Below are 26,016 nucleotides of genomic sequence, written 5' to 3' on the forward strand. Positions count from 1 at the left end.
CCCCCAGTGCAGGACTTCAAAGCACTCTAAGAGTGCACCCACCCAGCTCCAATACACTAAATCATGTCTGGGAGGTGGTGACACCTCCCTGTGACAGGATGCCTTTTGTTGGGCTTCCTCCACTGCGAGTTTCGGTCAGCAGCTGTAGGGCAGCCCAGTGTCTGTGCTGGTGGCATCCATTTTGTGATGCCAGGGCTCTTGGAGATTTCTACCGTTTAGTACAGTGGGTACATGTCATCCCCTCTAGAAGGGTGGGATCATACTCCCACACCAGTTGCTGGTGTGGGGGTATGATTCCAAGTTGTTTGACACCAAACACGACATGTTTTGATGCAGTCATTCCAAAGTTAGCATTTACCGCAAGGTTATAATGCACTTAAGAATATATGGTTTAACCGCATCCACAAACAGCAGCAGAGAATAGACTCTGCCAGCTGCAGAGGGGTCCTGCTCATGCAGAAGCACCCCCTCACATAGTAAACCAAGCACCCTGCCCTCAGGATTGATAGGGCCTGCAATAGGGGTGGCTGATAGGTTTATATGTGTGTGTATGGTGAGATATTGGAACCTATACCTCAGTAAGGAGTGCTAACACTACCTCACACAGGCTGCAGTAGCAGGCCTGTGGTGTCAGATTGAGAATGCTGCCCAGGGGTGGCATAATACATGCTGCAGCCCCTGGTAGGTCTGTGAAGTACCAATGCCCTAGGTACCTAAGGTACCATATATTGGGGGCTCATAAGGTACCACAGTATCCAATCACTAGTGCATATAATATGCACACCAATCATTTAAGGGAGTAAGCAGATAGGCGGGGGTCCTGGATAGCAGGATCCCAGCCAGACTAGTCAAAAACCATGCAAACACCAGGAAAAAAGTCGGGGCAACCATATAGTCAGATTCCACCTTCCTACACTAACACTTCTGGGAGATTTTAATATGCACTTAGAAGACCCCGTGGGACCAAGCAGCCGGCTGTCTTTAGGACCTCTCCGCAATTCGAGGTACTCAACTCGTCCCGGCTCCACCCATGGAAGCGTCATCCGCTTGACTCGGTTTTCTCTAACAATTCTCTCCTGAAAGTTCAGGTCCCTTCTCCAATCAGCTGGTCCGACCACTTTATAATTCCTTTTACTAGTCACATCCCTCATCCTCAGTCTGCCTCCAGTTGTATCACACAGAAAGATCGTTGCTGGCCTAAATTTAATGTCATTTTTTAATAGAGTTTTATATAGGGCGAACATGACCCAGGGGTATCAGAGTGCTTCACAGTTACATGAGGTAAATCGTTTAGAATACAACGGGTATAGCAAAGGTAACATACATATGGTTCCGGTACATGCATTTCTTATCGTTGTTTAGGGTAGGAACTTGCTCATTAGGAAGATCTTCGCTTCCCTCTTGAAGGCTGACGTGTTTGGAATTTTTCTAATGTGTGGAGGGAGGAAGTTCCAGATTCTGGGGCCGCTCCGGCGAATGCTCTGTCATACGTTTTCCTCTTCTGAAAGATGGGAGGTTTCAGCAACAGGTCTCTGGCATTCCGGGATGGTCTGCTTACCACCGATAGCTCAATTTTCTGGGCTAAGAACCTTGGCGTTTTGTAGTGGAGCGCTTTGTGCGTAATACATGCCGGTTTAAGTTGAATTCTGGCTTCATATGGTAGCCAGTTTAATGCCTTCAGGTGTGGGGAAATGCGGTCGTATTTTCTTAAACCTGTAATGAGTCTAGCGGCCGCATTGAGACAGGCTTTTAGTGGTGCTGTGAAGATTTTAGGTAGACCTGTTAGTGTTGTACATCCATATTCAATCCTTGATATAACTAAAGACTGAACTGCCAATTTGAGGTCCGCCGTAGTAATGAGTGGTTTCACTTTCGTAATAGAGTTCAGGTGAAAATGGGCCGTTTTTGCCATTGTTTTGATGTGGGCTTTCATGTCTAAGTTCTTATCAAGCGTGATTCCTAGTGATTTGGTTGAGTCACCTAGAGTAGGGGTGCAGTTTAGCGCTGTGATCAGTTTGGTCAATTCCTTCACAACTGCGGGGTTCTTTGGAGGGGATATTAATATAAATTCCGTTTTTTGTGCATTTAGTTTCGGAAGAATTCTAGTTAACCATTGTAATGACACTTTTAAGGCCTCATTCATTATCTTGATGTCTTCCAGTGACGCGATCTTGATGTAGATCTGAGTGTCATCCGCGTACATGCGATAGGAGAGGTTTGCGTCTCTGAGAATTTCTGTGAGGGCTTCGACATAAAGGTTGAAAAGTGACGGTGATAGTGTTGATCCTTGTGGAACTTCAAACAAATGTGGGCACGGCGGAGATAGTGTCTGGTTGACCAGGAATCTTTGTGTTCTGTTCTGTAGGAAGGATTTAAACTATTTCAGAACATTTCCAGATAATCCCATCCTGTCTTGAAGCCTGGCTAGTAATTTTCATGATTTTCCGTGTCAAACGCAGACGACAGGTGAAGAAGGACAAGTAGGCATGTTTGATTGTGATCTAGGGCCTTTAGCGCATCGTCCACTATATGTAGGATCGCTGTTTCCGTACTGTGGCCTGGTCTGAATCCAGATTGGCTGTCGTCCAACAAACTGAAATTAGTGATGTGGTGGCTCAGCTGTTGTTGCACACCTTTTTCAAGTAGTTTGGCTAGTAATGGAATATTGGTCACTGGGCGAAAATTGTTTGGCTCTGCAGGGTCCGCTGTAGGTTTTTTGATGATGGGGAGGACTTGACCTGTTTTAGGCACTCTGGTAGGACCCCTTGAGATAGTGAGGCATTATTTTTGTCCATATGGGGTCAACAATGTGGTTGATTCTTTTCAGGCATTTAGAGGGGAGGGGGTCATTGTAGTGGTTATTTGGTTTGATATCTGAGAGAGTTTTGGCGATGGGATTCTGGTCATATAATTTGAAGGTGGACCATTGTGCTTTCTTTTCCATCATATCGGTGTGCATGGTAGCATCGTTCTGTGATGATAATTGGCTAGAGAGGTGGTCAGCTGCCATCCCGAGTTCTCTTTCTAGTGAGTTGGCCTTGTCTGTAAAGAATGTTGAGAATTCCTCGCAGCTCAGTTGAGTTTTTGTTGCTTCTTGAGCAGATTTGGCCCATTTATTGGATTGTTGTTTTAACATCTCGAAAAGTTTCCGTGGTCTGTTTTTGGCATTGTCCAATTCCGATCTGAAAAATTCCTTTTTGTATTTGAGAACACTTTTGTTGTATTTGTTTCTAATTTTCCTGAGAGTTTTTAGCTGGGGAGATGATGGGTGTTGTCTCCATTTTCTTTCTGCTAGTCTCAGCCGCCGCCTTGTTGACTCTTGGAAACAGATTCTTAATACAACCAGTCCAGAACTCAGCCCAGATCCTAATCGAGCCTGGAGGATGCTTTTCCACTCGATCAACCAATCCCTGGATCAAGTAATACTGATAAAAATTGAAACCGGATATACTAAATCAAAATGAGTCCCGTGGTATACTCCTCATCTTAGGCCTCTTAGACAATTGTGTAAAAAATGAGAGATCATGGAGGAAAGATTATTCAGAAATAGGTAAAGCTAAATATAAGGAGATCACTAGACCGTATCAATGTGATATTAAATTAGCTAAGAGAACATACTATGAGGAAAAAATAAATACGGACTCAAATGCACCTAGAGAAATATTTTGGATTGTTAAAACCCTACTAGACCAGCCCAATAACCTTCGAACCCTCCTATCATCAGCTTCCCACTGCAAAAATATAGCAACGTCTATCTTACCTTTTCCCCACCTAAACCAGTTTTTAAACCCATGGTTAATAGTGATGGACAGCAAGTCATAGATACTACCCTTAGTCCCTTTCTTGATATGGCGACAGAGACTCTGTCAGCGATTTTAAATAAAGTCAAATCAGGTTCTCGCTGGATCCTGCCCCGCCGGTCATCTTAGCCCAAGTCTTGGATCAGGTTCTGCCTCTCCTACTCGGCATTTTCATTATCTCTTTAGCCGAAAGAATCGTCCCAACATCTTGGAAACATGTTATGATGACAGCCCTCCTCAAAATAACGAATCTTGACCCAATGAATTATAGGCCCATCTCTCAGCTGTCTGGACTAAGCAAAATCCTCAAGAGTCATGTAAACAAGCACCTCTCAGAGTATCTAGAGACCCACGACATTCTCCACCGCACCCAGACTGGGTTTAAACCGAATCACGGCACAGAGACCGCAGGCCTGGCAGTTGTTGAGGAGGCGAAAATGCTGCTGGGTCGGCAATGATCCATAGCCATCGTCCTCCTCGATCTCACAGCAGCGTATGATACTGTCAGTCATGACACTCTTATTGAGAGAATTCATAACATGGGCATTACAGGGCATGCCCTCTCCTGGCTCCGATTATTTCTTACGGACAGAACCTTTCAGGTCTTTGAAGGATGTTGTACCTCAGACACCCTTTCACTAACCAGCGGAGTTCCCCAAGGCTCCTCAATAAGTTCTACGCTGTTCAGTTTATATGTGAGTCCTTTGGCCGATATCCTTCTGTCATTTGGGATTTCTATAATCTCATACGCAACTAGTTTTTGCCCTTTCTCACAAGCAGTATCCCTGCTCCCCAGCCTTAGGTCCATGTTTAGAAGCTGTGGCCAAGTGGATGAACAAATCTGCCCTAAAATTAAACAGAGACAAGACAGAACTGATGATTCTTGGGAATTCCCCGAACTCTTGGCTGGACCTGGGATGGCTGACCCTTTTGGGCACTAGCCCCTGTCCCAAGTCGGCCACAAAAAGACTAGGGGGCATATTCTCAAGGAGATATCGCCGAGTTAACGGCACTTTAGCTCAGCCAAAGTCGCGATACATTTATCACCCCATTCACAAGCTGGAGCTAACAGCCCATAACACGAGTTAACCTGCGATAGCAGCCGCAAAAAACCTCGCCACAGATGACCCCCGCAACTATCGCTAATGAGATGCAGAGTAGGTGTTCCTGTGCAAACACCAGCGACAACACCACTCCACAACATTCTCAACGACCAGCCAGATCAGCGATAAGATCACAAAACATGCGATAAGGAGCGTTAGCAGGAGGAATTTAACACCTGCTCTGACCTGGTGCAAAGTGGGACGACAGCCTGCACCACAAAAGGGAGCCCAGCCCAGATCCACACCTGAAGAACAACAGATGCACCTAGGCAACTGAACATGGAGCCCGGAGCCCCAATAGGGCAACAACACCCACCGCCACCAGGACCCCCCCGACCCTCCCCGCCCCCTGCCCGGACCAACACTGAGGCAGCGCAGACAAAGACAGCGACCTGCTGAAAACTCACCAACCTCACAGACCCAACACCTGGGAACGTCATTGCCCACCACAGGCTCAAAAGAACAACCATCCTATGCATCCTGACCACCATTGCCCACAGGCCGACGGTACCAACACAGCAGACAACCAACATCCCACCGTAGACAAAACTGCCAGCTGTGCCACACCTGTTGGCCTCTGGGACCTGCCAACCAACAACCACCAGAGTCGGAGGAGTCTCACAGCCAGCCACATCCAAGCCCCCCCAACGGTCCTGGATGCCATCATCAGCTTGGTACCACACTACCTATCCTTTCCCCATACTGCGCAGGAACAGCTGTAGACCAAGCAAGGCATCAAAGCCATAGCTGGATTCCCTCACTTGTCAGGGGGCAATTGAATGCACACACGTCCTACTTGTGCCCCCTGGTGACACTGCACACAATATCCACTACCGAAAGCACATACATACCATCACTGTGCAGGCTATAGTGGACCACTGGGGAATCTCCACCAACCTCGACGCCAACCACCCAGGCAGAGTGCAGGAATCCTACATCTTCCAACAGTACATCATCACCCGGCGCTTCCTGGCTGGCACCTACGGAAATGCGCTGCTTGTTGGCAAGTACCAAATGAACACACCACAACTCCACAACCATGCAACTCACAACACTTGGAATGCACACGTCACAAACCCTCATACAACATGCCAAACAACATGCCCACCCACCAGACACAACAGCACAACTCACTCTGGCAACCCGTGCCAGCCAAGAACAAAAGACATCAACTGCATGGCACCTCAGCCACACGACAGCAGATTCTGGGAAGAGGTGGGGACCAGGCTTGTGCGAAGGAGGCAACTGACCAATGAATGACAATGTGCACAATGCCAAGTGTGGCGTCAAAGCGATGGCCAGACTGCAGTATGCAGACCACACACATATCCATGTTGACATACACCGCTGGTGTATGGAGTGCAGTGGATAGTGGACGCGACCATGTCATCCCAGCCAGTGGGGAAGATTCCGAAAATGTAGCTTGTTACGTCCCCTCCTGTAAGTGTGAGCGGAGTGGGCACGCATAGGGGTGTGAATAAAAAGCACAAGCTCTGGACGAGGTCCTCTTCCGGAATGCCTAACTACTCTGCCAGGGCGGCACCCCTCACCCTGCCACGAGGCCGTCGCCGTCGCCGTGAGCGGTGTTGCCTGCATTCCTGTGTACCTGCTGCACCCCGGGCCACAGGGCCCCATACTAGTCCTGCCAGGCCCGGTGCACCCAGGCCTCAATGCACACCTGCCGACACCAGTGTGTGTAGATAAGGGCCCACCACGTGCCAGTGCAAGCTCCAAGCCAGAGTGCCGCGAACCTGGCAGCCTCCTCAGACCATCACGGCCTCCACGACACCGGTCCGCTGTACTCCCGTCTCGTTGAGGTACTCCACCTGCATGCAAAGCGGAAAAGTAGGTCACACATTTGGAACTGAGTCTTGATTACACTATGGCAGAGAACATCAATTATGGCAGATTTTATCTCACTATACTCCCATTGATGTGGTGCCACCAAGTCTGTGCATAGCAGTCCAATCACACGTGTCTGTGGGCCCTTGATGGCTACGCCGTCGGCTTACACTGTGTTCCAGCAGGCCTCACGCCAATCCAATCCAGTCCGTACCAGGCAGGACACGTCATCGTCGCTGACTGAACACCCGCTCGGCTCTGGTGCATTTGCTTCCGTCAAACACAAGTCATCCCCAAATGTCATGTCAATGTCATGTGTTAGAGTTCCAGGAGGAGCTCGCTGAACCATGCTGACCGCTGCCTCAGGCCTCCACTGCGGTCGAGTAGGTCACACACTATTCAAATTCAGTCTTGATTTATTTATGGCTGACGATGTCATTGTACAGGCCTCAACGCAGACTGCATCCCCTTTCAGCCCCGGTGCTACTAAGTCTGTTCCCCGAGACACATGGACACTTTCTGGCTGAACTTTGGTGGTGACTGAGTCTTTTGCTATAATGCTCTCAGACACAAGTCTGCCCAGCAAGCTCTTGTGTTCCTTCATTGGCTCCCGGTGGCCGAAAGGGTCAAATTCAGATCCCTGTATAAGCCAACAGGGCATTGTTGGACAAAGGCCCTTGAGTAATCAAACTCACTATACCCGGCTCGAAGTCTGCGGTCAGTACCTCCTGGCTTGCAGTGGTCCCTGCCATTAAACGGGCCAGAAGTGGAGGTCGGTCATTCTGATGCAATGTTACAGTGGCGGCACCTCCGCCAAGGCGGAGAAGCATCGCCCCACTGCTTTTTTACAATGAAAGACAGAGAACATAAAATTATAATAACTCGCGATGTTGCCTTCACACCAAATCCTCACGCCATAACACAGATCCCGTCCCTTTATTCCAGCCCTTCACCACTGGATGCGTAATTTTGGACTTGCCGCGCCTGCCGTATAATTAGCCATTTGCTGCTTAGTTTGCAGATTTCAGCACCAAAAAAAGTGTTCCTAGATCGAACAGACCAAACGTTTGAGTAAACGGTGCAAGAGTGAACCAATGAGCATCAGTAGTTACATGGGGGATGTAGGTGGGAGGCAGGTAGTAATCACTCACGTCACCGGCTGGGGAGGGGCTTCCCTCTGCAGTCTGTACCAGCCCAACATACGTATTCGCAACTCATACATACATGTAAATCCACATTACACCACAAACACTGATCTTTACGCTGCAATAATCTCCAGAAGGCCCCAAGACACAGAAAATCCTAAACATTTCACGTTCCTTTTTCAAGTGCTTCGAATCACACAGGCGCTCTGCGGAGCTCTTCCTCAGGGGAAGCGGCGCTGACCCGATGGATGGTTGGGTGGGTAAAGGCTTCCAGGGGCACTCTTGGAAACGCTGCCAAGCACAGTCTATTCTTACTGTCTGATGCCCCATTAATGCCCTGCCCCTCAGGGTGTTAATGCACAGATCATGTGGGCTTTTTGTCCCCTTATTTGTACCTGCTTTTTTCATGGTACCCTTACTGCTCTGTTACCCAGTTATTGCCTCTTCACAGGGTTATTGCCCGGTCCATGTTACCTGCTATTTCCATGGTACCCTTACAGCTCTGTTACCCGGTTATTGCACTCTGCTCAAGGTTATTGCCCAGCTGATGCCACCTGCTATTTCCATGGTCCTCTTACATCTCTTTTACCCGGTTATTGCCCTCTCCAGAGGGATATTGCTCGTCCATGCTACCTGCTGTTGCCATGGTACCCTTACAGCTCTGTTACCCACTTATTGCATTCTGCTCAAGGTTATTGCCCGGTCCATGCTACCTGCTATTGCCATGGTACCCTTACAGCTGTTACCCTGTTATTGCATTCTGCTCAAGGTTATTGCCCAGCTGATGCCACCTGCTATTGCCATGGTACCCTTACAGCTCTTTTACCCGGTTATTGCCCTCTCCAGAGGATTATTGCCCGGTCCATGCTACCTGCTATTGCCATGGTACCCTTACAGCTGTTACCCTGTTATTGCATTCTGCTCAAGGTTATTGCCCAGCTGATGCCACCTGCTATTTCCATGGTACCCTTACAGCTCTTTTACCCGGTTATTGCCCTCTCCAGAGGGTTATTGCCCGTCCATGCTACCTGCTATTGCCATGGTACCCTTACAGCTCTGTTATCCAGTTATTGCCCTCTTCACAGGGTTATTGCCCGGTCCATGCTACCTGCTATTGCCATGGTACCCTTACAGCTCTGTTACCCAGTTATTGTCCTTTTCACAGGGTTATTGCCCGGTCCATGCTGTCTGCGGTTTCTGATGGCTACCCTTGTTACCACTGCACCAAAACGTTGCACTGTTGGTTGGTTTTGAGCTATTGCTCTATTATTCCCTGCCTTGGCACCTGTGTTGCCCAAGTGCCCTGTTACTGGCCTTCTTGTTCTCTTGATGCCAGAGTGTCATTATAGCCCGGTCTTCCCTACCTGCAATTAACCAAATGCCATGATATTACCATGTCTAGTGCCCGGGGGTGTGTCCTTGCCCTGCCCTCACAGTTTGCTGCAGCCCGGCTGGCTTGTTATAGCCACAGTGCAGTTACTGCCCAGTTCCTGCTAAATGCTGTCGCCATGATGCCCTGCCTTGATTGACTTGTTACTGCCTCCATGCCTGCTTTGCCACCTGACCAGTATATCACAGGCCTGGCTGGAAAAAAAAACCATTCAACATCACGGTCTCTGAACCTAAAGCAACAAATGCCAGGTGCAAACAGTGCAAAGAAAGTTCATAATGTCTACACAGTTCCAAGAGGCTGGCACACACTGTCACTCCAGCTCCTGCCCACCCAGGCCACACCCACAAATGTTTGGTTTTATTCCCTGAGAAACATGGCACACCTACTCGGTGCCCGCATGCCAGCCCCTCAGGTGCCACTGCTGCCCTCTCTGGTGCACTGTTATAGCCCTATCTGATGCCAAATGACTGCTTCACTGATGCCCCGTTAATGCCCTCACCGCTTCCATGTTATTGCCCCTTCGATGCGGTATTTCCTTCTCTGATGCCCAGATATTGCCCTGCCTGTGGCCTTGTTATTGCCCCTCAGAAGCCCTGTCTTAACCCATGTGATTGTCCCCTTTGATGCCCTGTTACGCCCTGCCTGTAGCCTTGTTTTCGCCCCTCTGATGCCACGTTATTGCCCCCTCTGGTGTGCTGGTATGTCTACCTCTGATATTCTTATTTCCCACCTGCCCTATTATTAACCCCTTTGATTCCCTGTTATTGCCCTGCCGGTAGCCTTGTTATTGCCCCCTCTAATGCGCTATTATTGCCTGTCTGGTGCCTTGTTCTTGCCCGCGCTGATGCCATATTATTGTCCAGTTTGATACCTTGTTGCTGCGGTCTCTGGTACCATATTAATGTCCTCTCTGATGCCCTATTAATGTCCCCTCTGGTACCATATTAATGTCCTCTCTGGTATCATATTAATGTCCCCTCTGGTACCATATTTATGTCCTCTCTGGTACCATATTAATGTCTTCTCTGGTACCATATTAATGTCCCCTCTGATGCCCTATTAATGTCCCCTCTGGTACCATAATAATGTCCTCTCTGGTACCATATTTATGTCCTCTCTGGTACCATATTAATGTCCTCTCTGGTACCATATTAATGTCCCCTCTGATGCCCTATTAATGTCCTCTCTGGTACCATAATAATGTCCTCTCTGGTACCATATTAATGTCCCCTCTGATGCCCTATTAATGTCCTCTCTGGTACCATATTAATGTCCTCTCTGGTACCATATTAATGTCCCCTCTGATGCCCTATTAATGTCCTCTCTGGTACCATATTAATGTCCCCTCTGATGCCCTATTAATGTCCTCTCTGGTACCATATTAATGTACTCTCTGGTACCATATTAATGTCCTCTCTGGTACCATATTAATGTCCTCTCTGGTACCATATTAATGTCCTCTCTGGTACCATATTTATGTCCTCTCTGGTACCATATTAATGTCCTCTCTGGTACCATATTAATGTCCCCTCTGATGCCCTATTAATGTCCTCTCTGGTACCATATTAATGTCCCCTCTGATGCCCTATTAATGTCCTCTCTGGTACCATATTAATGTACTCTCTGGTACCATATTAATGTCCTCTCTGGTACCATATTAATGTCCTCTCTGGTACCATATTTATGTCCTCTCTGATGCCCTATTAATGTCCTCTCTGGTACCATATTAATGTCCCCTCTGATGCCCTATTAATGTCCTCTCTGGTACCATATTAATGTCCTCTCTGGTACCATAATAATGTCCTCTCTGGTACCATATTAATGTCCCCTCTGATGCCCTATTAATGTCCTCTCTGGTACCATATGAATGTCCTCTCTGGTACCATATTAATGTCCCCTCTGATGCCCTATTAATGTCCTCTCTGGTACCATATTAATGTCCCCTCTGATGCCCTATTAATGTCCTCTCTGGTACCATATTAATGTACTCTCTGGTACCATATTAATGTCCTCTCTGGTACCATATTAATGTCCCCTCTGATGCCCTATTGATGTCCTCTCTGGTACCATAATAATGTCCTCTCTGGTACCATATTAATGTCCCCTCTGGTACCATAATAATGTCCTCTCTGGTACCATATTTATGTCCTCTCTGATGCCCTATTAATGTCCTCTCTGGTACCATATTAATGTTCCCTCTGATGCTCTATTAATGTCCCCTCTGGTACCATATTTATGTCCTCTCTGGTACCATATTAATGTCCTCTCTAGTACCATATTAATGTCCCCTCTGATGCCCTATTAATGTCCCCTCTGGTACCATATTAATATCCTCTCAGGTACCATATTAATGTCCCCTCTGATGCCCTATTGCTGCCCCCTTTGGTGCACTGTTATTTCTGGCCCTGATGCTCTGTTATTTCTAAAGTACCCTAGTATTGTCCCATCTGATGCCCAGTTATTGCCCCTGCGATGCCCTATTGGTGTCATCTCTGATGCCTTGTCATCGTTGTCTCACTCTCTGGTGTCATGCGGTTGCTCCGTCTGGTTACGTCAGTTTGTAGAACGCGCTAATCACCCAGGAGGGCTTCCAGGCGCTTGAACAGGAGTAAAGGTCCCCGCAGGGTTATTCCAACAGCCTGGTCTTCAGTTTCTTGCGGAACTCAAGAAGGGAGGAGGCTCTGATGTGCTGAGGGATTTTGTTCCAAGTGTTGGGTGCGATGGAGAACACGGGGCGCATTGCTGCGTTTCTGCGAATGCGGCGTGTGTGAGGGAGAGTGGGCGGAGCTTAGGAGTCTGGCTGGCAGGAGGAAGTGTAGGCTGCTCTTCAGCTATGCTGCGCCGGTGTTATGCATGGCTTTGTATGAGCGCGTGAGGAGTTTGCACTGGCTATCTGTGTGAAAGGGGCAGTGGCGTAACAAAACTTGCGGGCCCCCTGCAAAGTGGATAGTTGGGGGCCCCCATGCTCTGGACCCAGCCAGGAGCTCTCAGACTCACCTGTGCACAGTGCCAGAGGGGGCCTCTGGACCTCGGGCCCTGCACCATGAGGGCTCACCCCTGGAATGGGGGTCCAGTGGAGCTCTCGGAGGTGAGGCAAGATGTGTACCCACGTCTCGTAGGAGGCTGGCAGAGTCTTGGGGTGGTGATATGGATGGTCTGGAGTCTGTGTGTTGCCATAGTGGAGTCTGCTAGTGATGAGTGCTTGCATGACAGTAAATATGGTGTTCTCTGGCAGCCATTTAAAGATCTTTCAGAGCATGTGTAGAACGTGGAAGCAGGAGGCACATGCTGCGTTGACGTGAGCCATCATGTTGAAGCTTGTTGCTCAGGGTGGTCCCCAGGTTTGTGGCGTGGTCGGCTGATGTTTGTTGGTGTTGGTTCTAGCTCAGTCGGCCACCAGGTGGCATTCCATGGGGAGGTCTTGGTGACGGAGACCAGTACTTCCGTCTTGTCGGAGTTGAGCTGCAGCCAGATGCTTCTCATCCACCCTGCTCCCATGGTGATGCAGTTGGTGAAGTTGGCACTGGTGGTGTTAGTGTTGTCCGTCAGAGAGAGGATGAGTTGGGCATTGTCAACGTAGGAGATGATGGGGAGGCCTTGGGTTTGGATGAGGTTGCTGAGTGGTGTCATGTAAATGTTGAGAAGGGAGGGGCTGAGGGACGATCCCTGGGGGAGGGAGGGGCTGAGGGACGATCCCTGGGGGAGGGAGGGGCTGAGGGACGATCCCTGGGGGAGGGAGGGGCTGAGGGACGATCCCTGGGGGAGGGAGGGACTGAAGGGACGATCCCTGGGGGAGGGAGGGTCTGAGGGACGATCCCTGGGGGAGGGAGGGGCTGAGGGACGATCCCTGGGGGAGGGAGGGTCTGAGGGACGATCCCTGGGGGAGGGTGGGTCTGAGGGACGATCCCTGGGGGAGGGAGGGGCTGAGGGACGATCCCTGGGGGACTCCTCAGAACAGGTTCTTGGATTCCATGTGAAGCGTGGCAGTCAAACATTTTGGGTTCTTCCCGTGAGGAAGGAGTGGATCCGCCTGAGTGTACGTCCTTGGATGTTGATCTCGTGGAGTCCTTTGATAAGTATGTTCTGGGAGACTGTGCCGAATGCCGCGGAGAGGTCGTGCAGGACGAGGCCCGCAGTCTCTCCGAGGTCTAGGGTGGTCCGGATGGCTTCAGTGGTTGCGATGAGCGTGGTTTCAGTGGTGTGTTTTTTTCTGGACCCTGGTGAAGTGTTCTCCAGCAGGTGGTGTCGTTCGAGGTGAGTTGCGTGGTGATGGCCTTCTCTGTCACTTTGGCTGGGTACGGGAGCAGGGAGATCGGACGGACGTTACTCACTGAGTTCGGGTCGGCTGACGGTTTCACAAGGAGGGCGTTGTCCGTAACATGCTTCCCCTCTTCAGGGGGTGTGGGTGTGATGCAGGGGCTGATGGTGAGGGTGAGAGTGGTCCTTCTCCCCGGCTCTAGATGAGGGTGCAGAGATGTCTAGAGGGCAGCAATGTTATTTCTGGTCCCAGTGCTCCATTTGTACCCTCTATGATGCCCGGTTATTGTGTCCGGTACCTGGTTATTGCCCTGGCTGGTGTCATATATTGTTGTCGTGTTACTCTCGCAGATGCCTTATCATCGTCCCCCTTGATGCCTTGTTATTGCCTGCTCTATCTCCCTGTTAATGCCCCATCTTATGCCTCATTACTGCCAACTCTGATGCCAGTATTGCCCTCTCTATTGTCCTGGTAATGCCTCCTCTGATGTCTCATTAATGTCCCCTCTGATGATTCATTATTTCCCCCTCTGATGTCTTGTTGTTGCCCGCACTGTTCCATGTTAATACTCCCTCTGATACCTGCTTATTGCCCTCTCTGATGTCCTTATTGCCCTATCTGAGGCCCTGTTATTGCCTCATGTGACGCTCTGTTATTGCCCAGTCGGAGGTCCTGTTATTGCCTCTTCTGACACCCTGTTATTGCCCTGTCTGAGGCTCTGTTATTGCTTCCTGTGACACCCTGTTGCCCTCTCTGATGCCCTGTTGTATCCCCTCTGACGCTCTGTTGTTGCCTCCTGTTATGCCCTGGTGTTGCCTCCTCTGATGCCCTGGTGTTGCCCTGCCTGGGGTCTTGTTATTGCCTCCTCTGACGCCCTGTTGTTGCTCTGTATGACACCCTGTTGTTGCCCCCTCTGATGCCCTGTTGTTGCCCCCTCTGACGCCCTGTTGTTGCCCCTCTGAGGCCCTGTTCTTGCCCCCTCTAATGCCCTGTTCTTGCCCCCTCTAATGCCCTGTTCTTGCCACGTCTGACGCCCTGTTCTTGACCCCTCTGACGCCCCATTCTTGCCCCCATTAGGCCCTGTTCTTGCCCCCTTTAATGCCCTGTTCTTGCCACCTCTGACGCCCCGTTCTTGACCCCTCTGACGCCCCGTTCTTGACCCCTCTGACACCCCGTTCTTGCCCCCTCTGATGCTCTGGTGTTGCCTCCTTTGACACCCTGTTGTTGTTGCCCCCTTTGACGCCCTGTTGTTTCCGCCTCTGACGCCCTGTTGTTGTTGCTCTCTCTGACGCCCTGGTGTTGCCCCATCTGACGCCCTGGTGTTGCCCCCTCTGACGCCCTGGTGTTGCCCCCTGACGCCTTGTTGTATCCTCCCTGACGCCCTGTTGCTGTTTCCTCTTACGCTCTGTTGTTGCCTCCTGATGCCCTGTTCTTGCCCCCTCTGACGCCCTGTTCTTACCTCCGCTGATGCCCTGTTGTTGCCCCCTATGATGCCCCGATCTCGACCCCTATGATGCCCTGTTCATGCCTCCTCTGATGCCCTGCTTGTGCCTCCTCTGATGCCCTGTTCTTGCCCCCTCTGAGGCCCTGTTCTTTCCCCCTCTGAGGCCCTGTTCTTGCCCCCTATGATGCCCTGTGCTTGCCCCCTCTGACGCCCTGGTGTTGACCCCTCTGACGCCCTGGTGTTGCCCCCTCTGACGCCCTGTTGTATTACCTCTGACGCCCTGTTCGTGCCCCCCCCCCCTGACGCCCTGGTGTTGCCCCCTCTGACGCCTGGTTCTTGCCCCTCTGACGCCCTGGCGTTGCCCCCTTGACGCAGTAGTGTTGCCCCCCTGACGCCCTGGTGTTGGCCCCTCTGACGCCCTGTCCGTGCCCCCTCTGATGCCCTGTCCGTGCCCCCTCTGATGCCCTGTCCGTGCCCCCTCTGACGCCCTGGTGTTGCCCCCTCTGATGCCCTGCCCCCCCTTTCCCTCCCCGGGTCTCTGCTCTGTCGCTGGTTTGTTTATTTTGAGGCCTCGCTGGGGGGAGGGGGTGGGGGGCAGCAACTTCAATGACGAATGGGGGGGCTGAGGGGCAGCAGAGCACATTACAATGCGGGGGGGGCAAGAAGCAGAGGCGCGGGGGGGGGGACAGGAGAGCATATAAAATAACGGAACATACAAGGGCGGTGTCTGGACGGGGGAGGGGCGAAGGAAGAAACATCCCCCCCCACCCCCACTCCTTATGTAAACCCCCCCCCCCCCCTGCTCCTCACCGGCGGCCTCTCCTCCTCTCGGCGCTGCTCCTGGGCCCGCCCCGGATCTGAAGTCAGCGACCCCCCCCCCCTAGAGATGGCACCAGACACCACTTCCCCTACACCAGACGGCCCCCCCCCTCCAGCATCCCGACTCCGCCCCCCGACATAGCGCTACCTCCCTCCACCCTGCGTGCCAGCCCCCACTGGGGGGGGCACACAGGACCGTCGCAGCTGCCCCCCCTTTGCCCCCCGTCCCCAGTCACATCAGAGTTCAGCCCCCCCCCCCATCACATCAGAGTCCAGCCCCCCAGCGTCACTGCCCCTCTCCACATTCAGGGGAGGGGATGTGGTCAGTCGGCTGCGCTGCCGACTTTGGTGCTGGAAACCAGGGTTCGAGCCTCGGGGTCGCGGCCACATCCCGTGATTCTGGGCAAATCACTTAATCTCCCCCTGCCTGAACTTGTAATGTAAATACGGTGCTCATGTACAGCGCTCCAATACCTTCGGGTCGAGTTCGCGCTCTATAATAGATGCAAAAAAAAAATTCACAGCAAAGTCCCCCCAGTCACAGCAGAGTCCAGCTCCCCTAGTCACTGCAGAGTCCAGCCCCCCAGTCACAGCAAAGTACAGCCCCCCAGTCACTTCAGACTCCAGCCCCCCCCCCACCCCCCCCCCCCAGTCACAGTAGGGTCACTGCCCCCACATTTACAGCAGAGTCCAGCCCCCCCCAGTCACGTGGTACACAAAAAGATAGTCACAGTGGAAATTATTCACATTGTATCAACAACCAACGTCCGGTGAATGAAAAAAAGAGAATAGGACAACACCAAGAAATATCATACAATAAAGGTTTCAGATTTAATCAATTTGAAAAACATTTGTCAATAGATCAAGAATTCACAAAAAGAACTGTATTTGACATTCCACAATTTTGAGAAAAGTAGGTGCAGACAACGTGGGGTGACAAGTGGTGAAAGATAGGATGAGCGCAGGTGGTTGTGCGGTGGAAAGGTGATGTGTGTATAAACATCAACATACAACGACGAGGACCTGTCCAGCCAGATAAATGCAAAAGCATAAACGGACGACGCCGTCAATAATTCACTGTCATCAAGTTTGATATGATCAGAGGGGAAAAAGTTGACGTTTCGACCCCTAAGAGAACCAGCAAACTGTGCGTCTTAGAAGCGGGGTCTTAATCAGGACGGTGGGGTGGGTTGGAGGGGGTGCACCTAAAGACAATGATAAGCGATTACTGGAGTGTGTCTAGAGAGGCGAAGTAAAAAGTGTATTTACCAGCATCAGCAAGATCCCTTCCTGCTGGAAAATAATATGTGGCCTGTAAGATACAGATATTGGAGACAGAAACGGGAAAGAATCACTAGAGTCATCAATACCAATGGTCGATGTGAGTACAGTAAGGGACAAGAGTAAGGGTCATGTACTCACGAAAGGTTACGTAAAATTGACTGCCGTAGGTTCATAGATCTCTATGCGGCACTGTTATTACGTTGATAAGGTGGCACTAGGTTGATAGGGGGCGTGGCTAGGCGCCCGAGGAGAATGGCGGCGCCGGAGTAGAGCTCCGTCCCAGCCAGGGTTCACCGGCGGTTCGCGCGTCACACGCGAACATTGAAGGGAAGCCTCTGCAGTTTCAAGGTGACGGGCATGTCCTGAGCCCACTTATGCCGCCGTGATGGTCTTCCTTCCGACTCTGCTGTTCCTTTTGGTCCCGGTCGCGGCTCTGTAACGGCCGCGACCGCCATTTTGTTTCATGCACGCCCGAGATCCCCTCAGCAGCGCGTCTAGCGCGCTTTGAAGTCCTGGATGTTTCAATGGACCTGCATTGTTCACAGCACCACGGGCGACACAGATGCCACAGCCAAGCAATTCCAGGTGACTTTTTCTTGACTCGTACGACTTTTTTGTGACTTAATGGACATTTCTTGTTCTCCTCAAACCCGGCAGCCATTTTGGGACTTCATTCTGCTTCTCCTGGCTCTTGGTATTTTTTCTCTTTCTGGCCTGGCATATTTTCTCGCTAACTCTTTTTAGCTGCCTCTCTTTTATTTTTCACGCTCTTTTGACCCCGCAAGGTGCCTGTTTCGCTTCCAGTCTTTCGGTGTGTCCCCGGTGAACCTGCACTTCATGGACGAGTCGATGGCTGATTGTTCTAGCAAGGTCCATAAGCGCAATTATATTAAGAACTCCAGGCTTTTCACGGAACTGGCCCATTTAGAAGCCTCCCAGTCTCTACCTCCCAGTGAGATGACGTCGCATATGGAAGCCTCTTCACAGCCTTCAGCAAAAACGATGCCTAAGAGGTTGAAAAAAGATCCATCTTCGCCTCCCAAGTCCTCTTCGACCATCTCGATGGAGTTACTCCTTGAAGAGATACGGGCCTTGCGCCCTTTTATGGAAGAAACCAACGCTAAGTTGCAGGTTCTTACTGACAACTGGGCTTCGATGGATGAAAGAGTGTCGTCAGTGGAGCGTGATGTCTCTTCTCTTCAGGACTCTGCAGCCAAAGTCACCCATCTGCATGCGCAAGTCTCCTCTCTCCAGAAGTAGATGGAGGACTTGGAAAATCGAAACAGGCCCACGGACCCTTCAGCTGCCGCACCTGCAAGTTCACCTGCATCCGGACCCGCCCCACACCAGCACCCGCCAAGCCGAACACCAGCAGCAACCACCTCAAGTGCATCCTGCTCAACACCCGCTCAGTCCACAGACACGCCATCGAACTCTGGAACCTCATCGACACCACTGCTCCTGACGTTGCCTTCCTCACGGAGACCTGGATGAACGCCTCTTCAGCGCCCGACATCGCCATCGCCATCCCAGAGGGCTACAAGATCACCCGGAGGGACCGCACCGCCAACCAGATAGGAGGAGGCATCGCCATCATCCACAGGAACACCATCCGCATCACGACCTACACCGACGACATCCTGACTACCGCCGAACACCTACACTTCCAGATCCACACCGACCCGAAGACCACCCTCAGAGGCACCCTGATCTACCGACCCCCGGGACCACGCACACAATTCAGCGAGGACATCGCCGACTTCGTCAGCCCGCATGCCCTCCCCTCCGCTGACTACATCCTCCTGGGGGACCTCAACTTCCACCTGGAGAACAACAACGACCACAACACCACCACCCTGCTCGACAACCTCGCCAACCTCGGACTCAAGCAACTGGTGACCGCCCCCACCCACCTCGCCGGACACACACTCGACGCCGTCTTCTCCTCCAGCAAAGACATCGCCTTCAGCCACGCCACAGGACTCCACTGGACGGACCACAGCTGCGTCCACTTCACCTTCAAAAGAACGACGACCCACCACCACCAGCAACAGGTCACCCGCAGAAGCTGGAGCAAGATCACAGCCGACCAGCTCGCCGCTTCCCTGAGCCAGCACCCTCCCGCCAGCTCAGCGAACCCCAGCCAGGCCGCCGACAACCTCACGAAGTGGATCAGCAACTGCGCGGACGAACTCGCCCCACTGAGGACCCCGCCCAGCAGACCCGGCAGCAAGAAGGCCCCATGGTTCACCGATGAACTCAAGAGCTCCAAGAAGAACTGCCGAGCCCTCGAGAAAGCCTGGAGAAGGGAGCCAACTCCGGACAACATGACCACCCTCAAGCTTGCCACCCGGAAGCACCACCAACTGATCCGCGACACCAAGATAACTGCATTCAAGGACCGGTTGGATAACAACGCACACAACAGCAAGGAACTCTTCAACATCGTGAAAGAGCTCTCCAACCCCAACGCCGGAAACAACGACATCACCCCATCGCAAGAACTCTGCAACTCCCTCGCCTCCTACTTCCACAACAAGATCGCGGACATACACAACAGCTTCAACACCCTACCGACGAACGCCACGTCCAACCCGACCGAACCACCGCCCCCCACCTCCACCCTCCGCGCCTGGACCCCGATCTGCACCGAAGAAACCGTCCGCATGATGAACTCCATCCACTCCGGATCTCCGACCGACCCCTGCCCTCACCACGGCTTCAACAAAGCCGACGCCGTCATCGCACCCCACCTGTGGGACATCATCAACACCTCCTTCACCACCGCCACCTTCCCTGAGAGCTGGAAGCATGCCGAACTCAGCGCTCTACTCAAGAAACCAACAGCGGACCCCACCGAACTCAAGAATTACCGCCCCATCTCGCTGCTCCCGTTCCCAGCCAAAGTCATCGAGAAGACCGTCAACAAGCAACTGGCCGCCTTCCTCGAGACGAACGGATCCCTCGACCCCTCACAGTCTGGCTTCCGAGCCAACCACAGCACCGAGACCGCCCTCATCGCTGCCACCGATGACATCCGAACCCTGATGGACAACGGAGAAACAGCGGCCCTCATCCTACTAGACCTCTCCGCGGCCTTCGACACCGTCTGCCACCGCACCCTAGTGCAGCGCCTCAGCAACGTCGGAATCCAGGAGAAGGCACTGGAATGGATCATCTCCTTCCTCGACGGAAGAACACAGAGAGTCCGTCTACCACCGTACAAGTCAGAGGCCACCAAAGTCATCTGCGGCGTCCCTCAAGGATCCTCGCTGAGCCCAACCCTCTTCAACGTCTACATGAGCCCCCTTGCGGCCATCGCACGCCAACACAACCTCAACATCATCTCCTACGCCGACGATACCCAGCTGATCCTCTCCCTGACCAACGACCCCGCCGCCGCCAGAGCCAACCTTCACGAAGGAATGAAAGAGGTAGCCGAGTGGATGTCGACCAGCCGCCTGAAGCTGAACTCGGACAAGACGGAAGTCCTCATCCTGGGATCCTCGCCCTCCGCCTGGGACGACTCCTGGTGGCCCCCCGCCCTGGGCACCGCACCCAAACCGACAGACCACGCACGCAACCTGGGCTTCATCCTGGACTCCTCCCTCTCCATGACCAAGCAAGTCAACGCCGTCTCCTCGTCATGCTTCAACACCCTGCGCATGCTACGGAAGATCTTCCGGTGGATCCCCACCGAGACCAGGAAGAATGTCACCCAGGCACTCGTCACCAGCCGACTGGACTACGGCAACGCCCTCTACGCCGGAACCACCGCCAAGCTCCAGAAGAGACTCCAACGGATCCAGAACGCCTCAGCCAGACTCATCCTCGACATCCCACGACACAGCCACATCTCCGGACACCTAAGAGACCTGCACTGGCTCCCGGTCAACAAGAGAATCACCTTCTGTCTCCTCACCCACGCACACAAAGCTCTTCACGACCAAGGCCCGATCTACCTCAACAACCGCATCAACTTCTACGCTCCCAAACGACACCTCCGATCAGCCAGTCACGCCCTCGCCGCCGTCCCCCGCATCCGAAGAACGACAACAGGAGGAAGGTCCTTCTCCTACCAGGCCGCCAAGACCTGGAACTCCCTCCCGACCGACCTGCGCCTGACCCAAGACCACCTCGCCTTCAGGAAGAAGCTCAAGACCTGGCTGTTCGGGTAGTAGCAGCACCCCCCCCCCCCCCAGCGCCTTGAGACCCTCCGGCTAAGTAGAGCGCTCTATAAATGCCTATGATTGATTGATTGATTGATTGGTTGAACAATCTTCGCCTTTACGGCCTGGTGGAAGGATGCGAGGGGAGTGACCCTATCAATTTTTTCAAGTCATTTCTTCCCAAGCTTTTACACTTGCCCGAAGACCCATCGCTCAATATCCAGCGTGCCCACAGGCTTGGACGAGCTTCCTCCTCTCTATCCACGCCAGCGAAGCCCAGAGGTGTAATAATGTATTTTCTGGAATACACAGATCTGCTGAAAGTTCTTTCAGCAGCCAGAGCCTCTCCTCATCTCACATGGTCGGGTTCCACTCTGTTCTTTGCGCAAGATTATGCCAGAGCCACTGTGAACCGACGTAAGGCCTTTTTGGACATGAGACCTGACCTTCGCTCCATTGGTGCCCGATACGGTCTCTTCCACCCTTGCTTATTTAAAGTCACCTACAATAATAAAACCACGACATATGAGGAGCCTGCGCGACTTCGGAGTTTCCTGAACTCTTGCAGCCAGTCTGACATGGAGCTCTCTGGGCCTTCCTCTTCTCTCCCACCGTGACTTTTTCCGTAGTTGTATTATGCTGTTCCAGTTTTCAGTTGTTGCCGATTTTTCTAACTCAAATGTTCTTTGACTTATGTGTTCTCTTGATGAGTTTATACTTTTTACAGAAATGTTTGGTATTTACGTCATAGTTTCTTGGTCCGCCCTATCCATCGCTTGTCTAATGTCTCTGTCGTTTGCCGTTGCCTAACCTTGTTATTTTTCTTCCCTCGCAGCTCAATGTTCCGCGTTCTGCCTTGTTCCTCTGGTCGGACGTCTCGCTGACCCCGAGTGTCCTGCCTTCTCCAGTTGGCCCTACCTCCCTCCCCTCGTCTCCACGTACGTTTTTACATGTTCCTGTTCCTGATCGTACCTCCCCTAACTTACCCCTTGTAAGTATTCCTCATATCCTTTATGATATGTTTGTTTTTGTTCTATTTCTATTGACCTTGATTTTTCCCTTCATGTTTTCAGGTTTATTGGTGTCAATACCTTTTTTACGACCTTTTTCTTCTTCTCTCTCTCTTTCCCCTTTTCTCCTCACCTTTCATTGGCTCCCTCGGTCATGCTTCATTCTCATTATACACTCCATTCCCTTGTCACTTCACTTCTCCTTTGACTTATATTTACTTTCCTCTCCTTTTGGCCGTTCTTTCTCTCATCCTGCTTTTTCATTGGTCTCTTTGCGCATGTTCTTTTTTCTCTTTCATTGGACCTTTATTATTATTATCTCCGGACTTTATCTTATCGTTTCACTGATCTTAGTAACACCTTGGTTTTCCTCTATCTTTATGGTATCTCTCAGTCTTCTCTTCCTCTTCCTGTCCACTCCATTTCTTCTCTACTCTTTTTCTTTCTTTCTTTTTCCTACGTCTTTTATTTTTCACGAGGCTTGCTCTCAATGTTTTATTCCCTCTTTGCATTATTCTTTTAATAATCGTTAGTGTCAGTGCGTATTGTATCCTGGAACGTTAAAGGTCTTCACTCCCCCATTAAGAGGCAAAAAATTATTTCTCATCTAGCCAAATTGAATGTAGACATTGCCTTCTTGCAAGAAACACATTTGTCTGATGTTGAAGCTGCTAAGCTCAAGAGGGGTTGGGCTGGTGATGTCTTCTCTGCCCCTGGGGATGGTAAAAGAAATGGTGTGGCTGTGTTAGTTCACAAATCTCTCTCTCATTCTCTCTTGTCTTCTGAGTCAGATCCTGAGGGCAGATGGTTGTATGTCAAACTTTCCTCGAAGGGTATTCCCATCTCCCTTTTCAACATTTACTCGCCTACTGGTGGTGACCCCGCCTTTTGGCGCACAATGGCTTCTCGTATTTCTGAATACGTTGATGATAATTTTATTATGGCAGGAGATTGCAACTTACCCCATGACCCCTTTTTGGATAGGCATTCCAAAGCATCCTATGTCCCTAATAAGTCTCACAAATTGTTTGTTCAGGCAGTGTCCCAGCACAAACTCGTTGATGCCTGGCGTTTATGCAATCCTACTACTAAAGAGTTTACCTTTTACTCCCCATCCCACCAATCACAGTCCCGCATTGATTATATTTTTCTTTCCCATCATATCTCTCAGTCCCTCACTCACGCCGATATTGGCCCCATTTTGTTCTCTGATCATGCCCCTGTTCTGGTTAAGATTGATGTTTTACCCAAGTCCACTGGGCCAAAGCGATGGCGCTTTAATAATACTCTCCTTCTTGATCCCAAATTCACAACCTCCTTTGTTGAATTTACCACAGAATTTTTTGCCATCAATGATACGCCCGATGTGCCCAAGCATGTTATTTGGGACGCTTACAAAGCTGCAGCCAGAGGTTTCATCATTGATTTTGTGGCTAAAAAGCATAAAACCGCTCGCAAGCGTACTAGTGATCTCCTCCTCACGATCAAAAAACTGGAGCACTCCTTTTATACCTCCCATTCGCAGGAAAGTTTGACTACTCTTATTGAAGCTAAGATGCAGTTTAACAAACAATCCACTGATGATGCTTCGTTATATCTGTTGAAATCTAGTTCAAAATTTTATGGGGGTAAGAACAGAGCGGGGAAGGTTTTAGCCAATTATTTAAAAGTTAAGCAACACAAACTGAATATTGAGTCTGTTTTTGATGCTAATTCTGTTTTCAGGCGCACAGATGCTGATATTTTAGAAGAATTTTCCCGCTTTTATGCCACGCTTTACTCTTCTGAAACTCACCCTACTCCCCAATCCCTCGCTACCTTCTTCTCCAGTATTCAGACTCCCCTCAATTTTCCTGTTGATTTATCCACTCTTGAAACGCCCATCTCCAGTTCCGAACTACACACTGCACTTCAGTCACTTAAGAAGGATAAGGCCCCGGGTCCGGACGGATTTACAGCTGAATTTTATTTGCAATCCTCTAAACTACTACTACCCAGATGACATTCTCTCATTGATTCTTTTGTCCTTAGTGGCTCTTCCTCTGGCACTTTCTCAGACGCCCACATATGCATAATACCCAAAGAAGGAAAAGACGCCCAGTATTGCAAGAATTATAGACCAATCTCTTTAGTCAACATTGATTACAAAATATACGCTAAATCCCTCGCCATAAAACTAGACCCCTTTCTTCCTGAATTATTGGGCTCAGAGCAGTCTGGATTTGTTAAAGGTCGTTTCATCACAGACAATACTAGACTTCTGTTTAATGTCCTGTCCAAATCCTCACGATTCCAGGATTCGTTAGCAGCAACTGCTTTGGGCGCAGAAAAAGCGTTTGACAGAGTAGAGTGGACTTTTCTTTTTTCCGCCCTCAGATGGTTCGGGTTTGGTCCTAATTTTATTTCCTTTGTTTCTTTCCTTTATTCCAATCCCAGAGCGGCAGTCTGTGCTAATGGCCTAATCTCTTCTTTCTTCAATTTAGGTAGAGGAGTTTGTCAGGGTTGTCCCCTTTCCCCTTTCCTTTTTAATCTGGCCTTAGAACCCTTCCTCTCAAAACTTCGCCAAAATCCTAATCTGCACGGTTTCCAATTTTCTCAAACAAACATTAAACTTGCTGCCTATGCGGATGACATCCTTCTCTTTATTTCCAACCCTGCCATCTCCATTCCTGCATTTCTAACTGAAGTCCATGAATATTCCCAAATTTCCGGTTATAAATTGAACAACGACAAATGTGAAATTTTACCCCTCATAAAATTCACCTTCAAACCCGATTTCGTTACGTCCAATTTCACTTGAAGTACCTCACATATCAAATATCTTGGTTTGCATATTACCCCCTCCCTTTCAGACACTGTCTCATTATGCCTTAGCAAGTGTACCCAGAGACTGTCTGACCTTACTTCCAGGTGGCACCCGCTTTACCTTTCCTGGTGGTGTCGCCTCGACACGATTAAAATGATGCTCTCCCCAATAGTTCTTTACACTATTTCCAATATTCCAATTCCTATTCCAGCTAAATTTTTTAGGAAAATCAACACTATTCTTTCTTCTTTCCTCTGGTCAGGCAAAAAAGCGCGTATGTCCCTGTTCAGACTACGACTCCCCAAATCAGAGGGTGGGGTCAATTTTCCAGATTTTCCCACTTATCACAAAGCTTTCCTTCTACGACAAGCTTCCCTTTGGTTGCGAGAGCCTGCTGAATCTCCCCCTTTATGGCTTGTTATTGAGCTTCTTTCTTTATCCCCCTTTACTTTCGCTGAATATCTCTCATTTTCTCGTAAACCCCAGCTCATTTCCACTCCCATCCAAAAATTCACCACCAAGCTTCTTCTTTCCACTTCCCCAAGCCCTCCTTCTTCTGTAGCCGAATTTCTCAATACCACCATTTGGTATAACAATAGCATCCTCATTAATCACAAGCCCTTTTATTGGAAATCTTGGAGACAAAAGGGATTGATCTGGGTATCCCACCTCTTTTCTGGCTCTGATTTCTTACCTTTCTCAGTTCTTTTCCATAACTTCAATCTCCCCTCCTCCTCTGCCCGTAAGTACCTCACGCTCAAGAATGCAGTTATGTCCACCTATACCCAACTTTCCAACTCTCCCGCCCAGCCCGATCTGTCCAATCCCACTCTACGCCTTCACTCCTTGCTTCGCACTTATAATACTGCCTCCTTAATTTACCGCTCATTTCACAAGACTCTCACCCCCAGGCCAAAATCCACGGTAGAGGAGCAGTGGGAGT

General features: G+C 50.5%; 1 protein-coding gene and 1 long non-coding RNA gene across 3 annotated transcripts in view; one reads left to right on the forward strand and one right to left on the reverse strand.

The window, feature by feature from the left end:
• The window catches only part of ST6GALNAC4 (ST6 N-acetylgalactosaminide alpha-2,6-sialyltransferase 4), a 189,404-nt gene extending 173,536 nt beyond the window's left edge, over positions 1–15,868 (reverse strand). Inside the window, exon 1 of one of the 2 annotated variants that reach the window (XM_085614150.1) lies at positions 15,796–15,868. The gene's annotated coding sequence lies outside the window, so the exon portion shown is untranslated. The remainder of the gene's footprint in view (positions 1–15,795) is intronic. The other variant, XM_085614151.1, reaches the window with a different exon arrangement.
• LOC146869012 (uncharacterized) overlaps positions 1–26,016 on the forward strand; it is a 143,156-nt gene that overhangs the window by 51,861 nt on the left and 65,279 nt on the right. The window contains exon 2 of the long non-coding RNA XR_014965470.1: positions 22,093–22,248. This is a non-coding gene — a long non-coding RNA (uncharacterized LOC146869012). The remainder of the gene's footprint in view (positions 1–22,092; positions 22,249–26,016) is intronic.

Source organism: Triturus cristatus, chromosome 1_2 (assembly GCF_964204655.1).
Source record: "Triturus cristatus chromosome 1_2, aTriCri1.1, whole genome shotgun sequence".
Taxonomy (NCBI): Eukaryota; Metazoa; Chordata; class Amphibia; order Caudata; family Salamandridae; genus Triturus; species Triturus cristatus.